At 45.3% G+C, this 11,368-nt stretch overlaps 1 protein-coding gene and 1 pseudogene across 1 annotated transcript in view; both read left to right on the top strand.

Moving 5' to 3' along the window:
- LOC102478603 (calcyclin-binding protein-like) overlaps positions 1–7,159 on the top strand; it is a 48,909-nt pseudogene extending 41,750 nt beyond the window's left edge.
- The window catches only part of LOC102488255 (arachidonate 15-lipoxygenase), a 143,746-nt gene that overhangs the window by 55,951 nt on the left and 76,427 nt on the right, over positions 1–11,368 (top strand). The window lies entirely within an intron of this gene.

The raw sequence follows: 11,368 nt of genomic DNA, 5'->3' as shown, positions 1-11,368 counted from the left end.
AGAGACAGAAAGCGAGAAATCACCCCCCAGGGGGGATGGTCACACCGCAATCCCTTCTCCTCCATTCTCCTCTCGGGATCTTGGGCACGCACGCACACGCGCCCGGCGTGAGTTTTAAGCCACCGGGTCTGGGACGCGAACCGTGGTCGACTACGTGGGAGTCCAGCGACATAGCCATTACGCTAACTGCTGGTTCCCGATGCCTTCTGTTTTTGTGTCCATTCAACCAGTCTGTGTCTTTTAATGGGAGAATTTAATCCATTAACAGTCAACTTTATTACTGATTATTTGCAGATTTATCCCTATCATTTTGTTTGCCAGTTCCTCAGTTGTTTCCTGTTCCTGTATTTCCTTTTGTCTCTACTTAGTTATCCTGATACACACTCCCCTCAGTACTTCCTGTAGAGCTGGCCTATTATTGGTGAATTCTTTCAGTTTTTGTTTATCTGAGAATACTTTCATTTGTTCTTCCCATTTGAAGGATAATCTTGCTGGATATCGTATTCTTGGTTGAAATGGTCTTTCTTTTAATGTTTTGAATACATCTTCCCATTCTTTCCTTGCCTGCAGTGTTTCAGTTGAGATGTTTGATATTAGTCTAATGGAATAAATTTCATAAGTAGCTAGACATTTTTCCCTTGCCATTTTTAGAATATTGTCTTTGTCTTGAATTTTTACCAGTATTGCCAGGGAGAGGATCTTTTTTTGTTTTTTTGAGAGATCTTCGCTATAGGGCGCATGCACTCGCCAGACAGACAGAGAGAGACAGAGAGACAGAAAGCGAGAAATCACCCCCCAGGGGGGATGGTCACGCAGCAATCCCTTTTCCTCCATTCTCCTCTCGGGATCTTGGGCACGCACGCACACGCGCCCAGCGTGAGTTTTAAGCCACCGTGTCCGGGACGTGAACCGCGGTCGACTATGTGGGAGTCCAGCGACATAGCTATTATGCTAACTGCTGGTTCCTGAGAGAATATTTTTTAAAAACAATTATTTTATTGGGACCAGCAGTTAGCGTAATGGCTATGTCGTTGGCCTCCCATGTAGTCGCCCGCGGTTCTCGACCCGGATCCAGTGGCTTAAAACTCATGCTGGGTACGTGTGCATGCGTGCCCAAGATCCTGAGAGGAGAATGGAGGAGAAGGGATTGCGGCATGGCCATCCCCCCGGGGAGTGATTTCTTGCTGTCTCTCTGTCTCTCTCTGTCTGTCTGGCGAGCACACGCGCCCTATAGCAAAAACCTCTCCAAAAAAAAAATTATTTTATTTATTTATTTTAATTCGATCACAGAAAGACAGAGTGAGAGAGAAAGAGAGAGAGAGATAAAGTGAGAAAGCAAGCTGCCATGTCTGGGACTTGAACTGCTGTTGGCCACGTAGGAGTCTGGTGCCCTTAACTGACATGCCACTTGCTGGTCCTAGCCAGGGAGGGAATCTTTTAATTTTTACTTTATTTGGGGTCCTTTTTATGTCTTGGGTTTGAATTTCTCCATGTTTCTCTATATTTTGAAAATTCTCAGATAATAGTAGTAGAAAGAGGTTTTATATGCCTTTAGCAGATTCTTCACTTTCTGGAAAGCCCAGATATATACAGATTTTGGATGTTTCAGGGCATCTAGAATTTCCCATATGTTGTACTAATTTTTTTTGTTGTTTTTTTCTTTCTTTTTGGTGATTTGGTCTATGTTGGAGACTGTCTTCAAGGTCAGAAATTCCTTCATCTGCATGGTCCAATCTACTGTTATGCTTTCTAGGGAGACTTAAATTTTTTCTTCATTTCCAGAAGTTTTATTTGATTCTTTTTTAGGGTGTTTATTTATGAAATTTCTCTTTCATGTCCTGAAATAATTTTCTGACTTCCTATAAATGATTGTCTATTTTCTCTTGCGTCTCATTCAGTTTGTCACTATGAACTTTTGGAATTCTTTTTCTGACATTTCTATGTATTTCTGTGTTATTCACTGATCATAAAGGGCTACTACTTCACCTGGAGAAGAGTTACCACCCTGTTTTTTCATGTTTCTTTGAGATTTGTGGTGGTTTCTAGTCATCTGATGCAGTATATACGCCTCCCTCCCCTCCCCCCCCATTTATTGGACTGGATTCTGTAGTACTGGTAGAGAAAATTTCACCCTTAGTTCCCGGGTATGTTCTTACTGGAGAGCTCTGTGTCCAGGGTCAGAGCAGTCTGGGATAACTACAGGTGCTTGGCTCCTCTGCAAAATATTCAGCTCTTGATGAGGTGATAGCAAGCCAAGGAGATGTAGCTCAGTGAAGAGGGTCAAGCTGCATGCTGTGCACATGGGTTGGTGTACCAGAAGTCCCAATATACCTCCCAAGGCCCAAGGGTGGACTTACCCAAGGAGTTATGCCCAGATCAGGCTTAAATATCCCAGTTGGTGGCAGGCAGGGAGAGCCCAGGCTGGAACAATTGACGATGGTGTGCATGAAGTCCCAAAGTCGCTCCCAAGCCTCTGGGAGGCCTTAGTAATATCCAGTTTCATTGACAAAAGTGCAGGGTGCTTGGTGAGGACAAGGAAAATGGAACTGCAGAAATATTGCAGGTCCTCTCCTCCCACACACCTCTAACACTTAGAATTAATTCCAAGAAAGTAATATATAATAAGAAGTAACATAAAATCCATCAGATGACCAGAAATCACTGCAGAAGCACAAGAAATATGGGCAACCAAGAAAATATCTCTCCCCCAAGGGGAAAGAGCAGCTTTTCATCCTCTACAGATTGTACAATGGAACTTGTGGAAATGTCAGATAAAGAATTTCAAATATTCATAGTGACAAAGCTAACAGAGATCCAAGAGAAGAGAGACAACAAACTCCAGAAGATGCAGGAGGAAAGAGACAACATGTTCCAGGAGGTGAGGAAGTTCTTCCTCGATCTGAAAGAGGAAATATACACCATAAAAAAAGAATCAAACAGAACTGTTAAGAGATGAAGGCTGTAATACAGCAGGAAGTCAAAACCTCCCTGGAAAGTATTAAAAGCAGACTAGATCATAAAGAAGATTGAATGTCAGATGTAGAAGACAGAACCTCTGACCTAGAAAAATTCACCAAAAAGACTGAGAAAATGACTCAAAAAATGAGAATAATATATGAGTAATACTAGATATTATTTGACACCCAAGCATCCAGATAATCTGGAAGGTGAAAAAACTAATCAGGGCATTGATAACCTATTCCATGAAATCCTGGAAGAAAACTTCCCAAACCTAGAGAGGCAGTTAAAGACCCAGACCCAAGAAATAAAAAGGACCCACATAGAATCAACCCAAGAATATCTTCTCCAAGGTATGTCATAGTCATATTGACCAAAACCATGGACAGAGACAAGATACTAAAATTGGCAAGAGAGAAATGTCAGGTTACTTTCAAAGGATATTCCATCAGGCTAACATTGGGCCTCTTACCAGAAACACTGTGAGCAAGGAATGAATGGGAAAATGTATTCAAAGTATTAAAGTGAAAAACAATTTCAGCCAAGAATACTATACCCAGCAAGATTATCCCTCATATGGGAAGAAAAGCCCAAAACATTATCAGATAAACCTGAAAGAATTTACCAACACCAGACCAGTTTTTTGAGATGTTCTGAAGAGAGTGCCACACTAGGAAAACTAAAGACAGACAAAAATAAGAAAGTAAGAAAACGACCAAGAAAAAGGTCAACTTAATGGTAAGGACAAGTCCAGAAATATCAAGAAAGTTCAGGGATGTAACCATTTTGCCACTTGCTGGTCCCTCATGAACTCCTTTATTTCCATTTGGCCAGTTATGAAACCTCTGTAATTGCTCTGTAATTATGAGATACTGACTTGCTTTGTTAGTAGTATTAAAGACACACACACAGGGACCAGCAGTTAGCATAATGGCGATGTTGCTGGACTCCCATGTAGCCGACCGCGGTTCGCATCTCGGACCCAGTGGCTTAAAACTCACGCTGGGCGCATGTGCGTGCGTGCCCACGATCCCGAGAGGAGAATGGAGGAGAAGGGATTGTGGCGTGGCCATCCCTCCTGGGGGGTGACTTCTCGCTTTCTGTCTCTCTGTCTCTCTGTCTGTCTGGCGAGCGCACACGCCCTAAAGCAAAAACCTCTCCAAAAAAATAAATAAAGACACACACGCACACACACACACACACACACACACACACACACTGTTAATGTGTTCTTACGATTAAGGGGGCATCTAGTGGATTCATCTCCTGGGAGAAAAGGACTATGTGCGCTTGGCACTTCTCTTCACATCCGGCTAACTCAACATCTCAGGACCCACTTTCTCTTTGGTCACGGAGTGAAAGCTCCAGTGTAGGTTTGCTGTTCAGACCTTTCTACCTGGCTATCTTGTGTAGCCACATGTCCTTCCTCTTCTTGGAACAGTTTCTATTTTCTTCCAGAATTGTTTCACGTACAATTTCCCATTTTTTTTGAAATCTTTTTTTTTTTACTTTCTAATAGAAATAAGTTTATAACTACTCATTATAAACAGATGCATAATTAGAAGAAACGCATATAGTCACTTATAATAACATTATTTTATTTATTTATTTTAAAAATTTAACAGAGGATACCTGCACTTGCCAAAAAGAGGGAGAGAGAGCAAGTGAGAAATCACTCCCCACACTGCAATTCCTGCTCCTCGACTTCTCCCTCCTTCCAGGATTTTGTACATGCATAAACATGCAGCTGGAGTGTTTTTCAAGTTGCCAGGTTCAGACTTGAATCATGCTGGTGGTCATATGGAATCCAGCACCCTTACCCACCAGGTCATGGGCTGGCCCATAACATCCTTTTTCTTATTTTTCTTTTTCATTCACTCCTTTCCTTCATATGAGGGGTAACAAATCCAACAGGGTTATCATACTGTGATCAACCATTAGTCTCAGCCAGTCTAGATCACAGGCATGTACATGTCCCTAGTGTGCTCAGGTAGATCCTGAGAGGTGAACCAGGACCTTTCCCATGGGGGTCCAACTGTTACTACAGCAACCTTCCCCTCTCCCAAGTTTATTAATTTATTTCCACTGAGAGAGAGACAGAGAGAGAAAGGGAAAGATTTTTTTTAAATTAGAATCTATAAAGTATGCTGACCCATAATGCAGTGATTAGGTGCTGCTCAGAGGAAGTTGGATTCCACATGGTTGACCAGGATTTGGATTTTGGCTCCATAGGCTTGGAAAACATCCCAGACGTGAGAGTGTGCCCACAATCCTGATGGAATACAGAACTGTAGGAAAAAATCATTGCAGCATGACCAGATCCCACTGTGGGGCACTTTCTGTCTCTCATGTGTATGCACGTGCTGTGTGGCATTACACAAAACCCCCAAATCCCACTCTCTTTTGTATCATAATGCCTTTTAATATCATTTATAGTTACTGTTCTTTTTGAATATTAGTATGAATTTAAGCCTCTCACAAACTAAATGTAGCAGACACTCTAGGGTACCTACCTCCTAACTCATTAGCTCATCATTGCTTATTGGTGAAGCCCCACCTATGTTTGGGTGTCCATCCTTGCTATGTAACTTGGGGGTAAATAATTCTGATAATTATCGTGGTTCCATTTATCTTCCATTTTGAAAAAGTGCCTGGGGGTGCATGTGCTCACTAGAAAGACATTAAGAGCGAGAGAGAAAAAGAGAGAGACAATTACCTTCCTTCCAAAGGGCCATGGTCATCTCTCAATCCCTTCTCCTTCATTTCTCCATCCTGTTGGAATTTTGGGCATGCAGAGAGAGCCTGGCTTTATTTATTTATTTATTTATTTATTTATTTATTTATTTATTGCTATAGGGCATGTGTACGTGCCAGAGGCAGAGATAGAAAGAGAGACAGAGAGAGAGAGAGAGAAAGAAAGTGAGAAAGCACCCTCCCAGAGGGATGGCTATACAGCAATCTCTTCTCCATTCTCCTCTCTTTATTTTGGGAAGGCACACACAGTGCCTGGCATGTTTCTCAAGCTGCCAAGTCCAGGACTCGAACCATGCAGTTGGCCAAGTGGGAGCCAGCTGCCTTAACCTCCATGCCATGTGCAGGCCACCTGGTGTGTTTTTCAAGCCATAGGGACTGTGATTCAAACCATGGTTGGCCATGTGGGATCCAGCTTCATTAACCGCTCAGCTATGGGGCTGGCTCACAGTGGTTCCATTTCTCCTGCTCATTTAAAAGTTCAGTGTTGGCACTCAGTTTGGCCAAAAAGGGATAAAAGAAAGCCATTTGATGGTTTCTGAAAAAGCTTTCCCTGGTCTCAAAAAGAGAGTCACAAGAAGAAATGATCCCTTTTTTCCCACTGGATATTGCACATCATAATGGAATTACTGGAGTGGTAGCCATTTCACTACCACTGTGGAAGTCGCTTGGAACCCACTGAGGAACTAACTCAGGAAGGATGGCAGAGCAGAAGCTGGAAAAAGCCCCAAAAGAGATCTCTTAAAAGATCCTAGGTGATGTTCTTGACCTAATCTCCTCAGAGTCAGTCTACTCCGTGGGCTTCTTGTTTGTTGAGGTAATTTTCCCCTATTGTTTGAACCCTTTGGAATTGTTTTTCCTCTGTGGCTTTTTTCTTTTTTAATTAACATGAAGGATCATATGCACAGGAGAGAGAAAGCGAAAGATACCCTTTATAAGAATTGGTCCCATGGGATCCTCTTCCTTCTGCCCTCTGTCACGCCAGGATTTTGAGCACGCTTCCCCTCACCCATCAGACTGACTGGTTCAAGGATTTGACCACAGTAAGCTTGTTGTTTCCAGCCCCCGTGTCCCTTAAACTATCGGCTGCACTATAGAAGTGGGATGGAGTTGGTTTTTTGATAACTTGCGACAGAGCTAATTTTAACTTACACATTTATTTATTTTGTAGAGTTTTTTTTGTTTCAATGATGTATTTTGATTAACTCTACCTACTGTTTTGCTTTTGCTACATAAAACATCACAGCATAGCCAGTGGGAACCATCTAATTAGACATCTTGACCTCTCAGTGCTGCCTGTGACTTCCTTGAGAGCACTTGTGCTCCTTCAGCAACAACGCTAGTACCAGGTTTAGCCTGTGTTTTACCTGCCCCTACTCCAGTGATCCAGACATCCTTTAACAAAGAGGAATATGGAGATCAAAATCTGGGCTCTAAAGAGTTGCTGTAGGTAAAAAGAACTGTGGTGACTGATGGCCCCCTTTCAGCAGTGACAGCCTTAGACAAGGGCTAATTTGCCTCATATGTAATAGCATCTACAGATCAATAAGAAAAAGACTGAAACCCAATAGAAAAACAGAATAATTAAGTTACGTAAAAAGAAGTACAAATAGTTCCTGCAAACAAAACAAATAAACAAGAAAGCTCAGTATTAAGCATAAGATGAGAAATGCAAATTAAGGTTCAAACAAGGGTTCCATTGTTCACCTATGAGAGGTAAAGATGGTAGTTAACACACTCTGGCAAGAGTCAGGGAGAACACTCGCATTCCTACTCCACAGGCGGAAGTGTAAATTGCTACAACTTTTTATAAAGGGCAATTTAGCAACCTCTGCTAAAATTACACGTGGTTTCAGATACTGTAATACAAGTATACTTGCAAGGTCCTATTTAATAAAATGCTCCTGAGCACCATTTGGCATTGCTCCAGGCCTGAGAAGGAACTAAGGTGGAATTTCTGCATAACTGGTCTTGGCAGGGGCCCACACGTCAAGTGCAAAATTGCACTGACCCAGGAAGTAACAGATAAAGACCCAAAACCAGTATTGGGATGTCGAACTCCCTAGGATGGATCAAAAAGACCCACCAAATATTTCATGTGTGCTTATCCCACCTAGCCTAACGCCCCTACATACCAGTCAGTCGTGCATATATGTCTCCCATAATAGCTCAATTACTCTATAATAGGAGCCCTCTCCTGCCTAGCAGGTGGGCTGAAGCACTTCCAGCTTCGGACCCCAGGATGCTCTTTCAATAGATTTCTATTAAAAATTCTATTGTATTTCTTGAGATGATATCTCTTGAATCTTACTGCAGACTGTGACAATACTTACAGATGACCAGAGATGTACACCCTGGGCTATTTCCTTCAGGAAAAAAAAAAGATCTGTAGTTGCCAAAGATTGTCAAGAATCTGGGACCAGCAGTTGGTGTAATGGCTGTGTTGGGGGACTCCCATGTAGTCGACCACGGTTTGAGTCCCGGACCCGGTGGCTTAAACTCACGCCGGGCACATGTGCATGTGTGCCTGAGATTCCGAGAGGAGAATGGAGGAGAAGGGATTGCGGCATGGCCATCCACCCTGGGGGGGGGGGCGATGATTTCTCGCTTTCTGTCTGTCTTTCTGGCAAGCTCAGGAACCCTATAACAAAAAACCTCTCCAAAATAAAAAAAAAAAAAGATTGCCAAGAATCTGAACATCGACTCACCAGGGATTGGTAGAACAAACCAAACAATCACACCTTAACAAAGAACAAAGAATCTCTTTATGTAGTGATATGGAGTGGTTTTCTGATTTATGTGACAGTACAGGGGCAGAACAGTGTGTAAATACACTGCCATGTACAGGAAGGGGACAAGAAGGGTAGGCATGCGTTTGCTTGGGAAGAGACTCGTGATGGCTGAGGGTAGAGGAGGTGGGTGGTTTGCAACCAAGAAGGAGGGAGAAACTAGTGAATACCACTTTGTACCTTTCAAATTTTGAGTCACCTGAATGTACTTCCTGCTTAAAAAAAAAAAAGCAAAAAAGACATAAAACAACCATTACAAACATATTCTTATTCATTTTTTTTAAAGGCTAAACCATAAGGCATGTGCATTTATTGGAGAGAGACACAGACAGTGAGAGGGAAAGTGAGAAATCATCCCCTGGGTGTGGTGGGGGTGCATGGCAAGTTACAATCTTCTTCTCCATTCTCCTAGGATTTGGGATACACATGCACAACTTCCCAGCATGGGTTCCACGTTGCCAGGTCTGTGACCCGAACTACCACGTGTGGGAGTCCAGTCCCTTCACCGTTACACTACCTGTGGCCCTGACTTCATGTGTTTGATCAGGCTTAAAGTACCCCATGCCATGTGGCCCCAGAGATGACTTTACTATTTGTTTATTGCAGTGGTGCCCCTGAATCTGTGGTTTTAGTTACTCAGGGTCAACTGTGGGTAACTAAATGGAATATTAATATTAAGTGGAAAATTCCAGAAACAAAACATTTATGTTTTATATTGGGAGCTGTTCTGAGTAGCGTGATGATAAAAGCCACAGTCCTGGCTGGGAGTGAATTACCCTTCCGTCCAGTGTACTCACTACCAACCTGATAGTCACAAAGCAGCCGTCTTGCTTATCCGATGGACAAATCATATAGCATATACAGGGTCCTGGTATGATCCTTGGCTTCAGGCTTCCACTGGGGGTCTTGAACACCCCAATTGACCAGAGAGACACAGAGAGAGGGAAACTGAAAATGCAAGCTGTCAGGTCCGGGACTCGAAACACAATCCACGGGGGACTCCAGCTCCCTTAACCACTATGCCGCCTACCAGCCCCAAAGACAGCATTTTCAATAACAAGCCCTGACACAGTAAAATCCAGGGGACCGAAGTGTTAAATCATGCTGAGAAGGTGGTCCTTGCCCAGGAGGCGCTCCCATTCCTGGGGGATACAGACAGGCACTATAGAGGGATCAATGGCAGAAGTATGGCAAGGGGGAGTAGCAGAGAGGAAAGCTGCTTAGCCGTGTGTGGAGGAAATGGCAGACGTGGAAATGCCAGGGAAGACGTCACTGGAAAACTGGAGTTTTCAGAGGTGAGGAGGATAAACAGAAATTTCCAGGAGTGCATTCTTCTCACTAAGAACAAACATAGTGGTTCTGGGGAGCTCGTGGCTCCAGCTCAGGATGGAGGGGTGGGATAAGAGGATGGGGCGCAGTGGCATGAGGGGGAGAGGAGGAGGGCAGGTCAGGCTAGCAAGGGCTTTGAATGCCAAGAAGTTTGGATTTTTCTTCTGCAGGCAAAAAAGGAATGAGCCCAGAGCCTGGCACAGGGAAGGCAAGTGTGTGAAGTCGGTAAATGAAATCGGTGGTCTGAATGTGCTCTCTGCAAATGCTGCCTCAGACTGGGTCTCCCCGGCCACTTTACCCTCCCTGCAACCTCAAGGTGACCTCTGGCAGGGGGGAATAAACTTGTGAGGCATGTGCGTGTGCGTGTCTGTGTGCGTGTGTGTGTGCACGCGCGTGTGTGTGTGGAGCAGGGCTTTCACCCATCCATCCGTGCTTTCCCCAGAGACTGCCAACCAGCCCCTGACCCTGCTCTCTCATTAGGTGCCTATTTCCTGCCTAAATCCCCACTTACTACCCCTCCCACTGAGATCATGGTTTGTAATCCTTGTCTCCGCTAGGGCCTCGCCATTTGGGTGGGGGCTGAGGTCTGGGCTGGGTGGAGCTGGGGGCCCTAGCGAGAGCCCAGGCGGGGCTGGTTGGAGACTTGTCCCCACAACCCAGGCCCCCTGAAAACACTCCCTAGAAGGCGGAGTTTCGGACTTCGTTATTAGACGAGTCTCGCCTCCTTCCTGCTCAGACAGCGCTAAGCGTCTTTGAGCAAGATGGTTCTCTACCGCATCCGTGTCTCCACCGGGTCTTCCTGCTACGCGGGCTCCAAAAACCAGGTGCACCTGTCGCTGGTCGGCCAGCACGGGGAGGCGGCTCTCGGGTGGCGCCTCCGGCCGGCGCGGGGCAAGGTGAGCTGTGCGGAGCTGCGCGGGGTGGGCGGCTCCCTGTTCCCCAGTTTGTCGGATACCTGGGAAGAGGCGCCCCAGCTCTTTCTGCTGCTGAGAGTCACGCAGCAGCCAAAAGAGCACAGGCGCTACTCAGAAGGGGCTTAGGGGTGATAGCAGCAGGGGAAGCGCTCAGTGAATGTTCAGCGCTTGGTGCAAAGACAGCGGGGAGTGGAGGAAGGAGCGCAGGTTCTCCTCTGTCCTGACCCTCTCTCTCACTCTGGCTTAAGGTCCTTGACCCAGAACGGGGTGGTGGGCCACCTGCGCGGTGTGCACTCACTCCCTTTTTTCTTCCTGGCTCTCTTCAGGCCGCTCTCCCAGAAACCAAGCAAAGGGACATGGGGGTGGGGGTGGGGGGAGCTGGGTTCAGGCTGCTACCCCTTCTGCCTGCCCATCCAGGCTGAGCCTCCTGTCCTCCGCAGGTGGAGGAATTCCAGGTGGACGTGCAGGAGTACCTGGGCCCGCTGCTGTTTGTGAAACTACGCAAATGGCACCTTCTTCAGGATGATGCCTGGTTCTGCAACTGGATCTCTGTGCAGGGCCCTGGGGCCAGTGGGGATGAGGTCAGGTTCCCTTTTTACCGCTGGGTGGAGGGCAAGGACATACTGA

Source organism: Tupaia chinensis, unplaced genomic scaffold, assembly GCF_000334495.1.
Source record: "Tupaia chinensis unplaced genomic scaffold, TupChi_1.0 Scaffold000330_1, whole genome shotgun sequence".
In the NCBI taxonomy this organism is placed as follows: Eukaryota; Metazoa; Chordata; class Mammalia; order Scandentia; family Tupaiidae; genus Tupaia; species Tupaia belangeri.
Note: the sequence above shows the minus strand (reverse complement) of the source record. Positions and strands in the feature narration are given on the sequence as shown.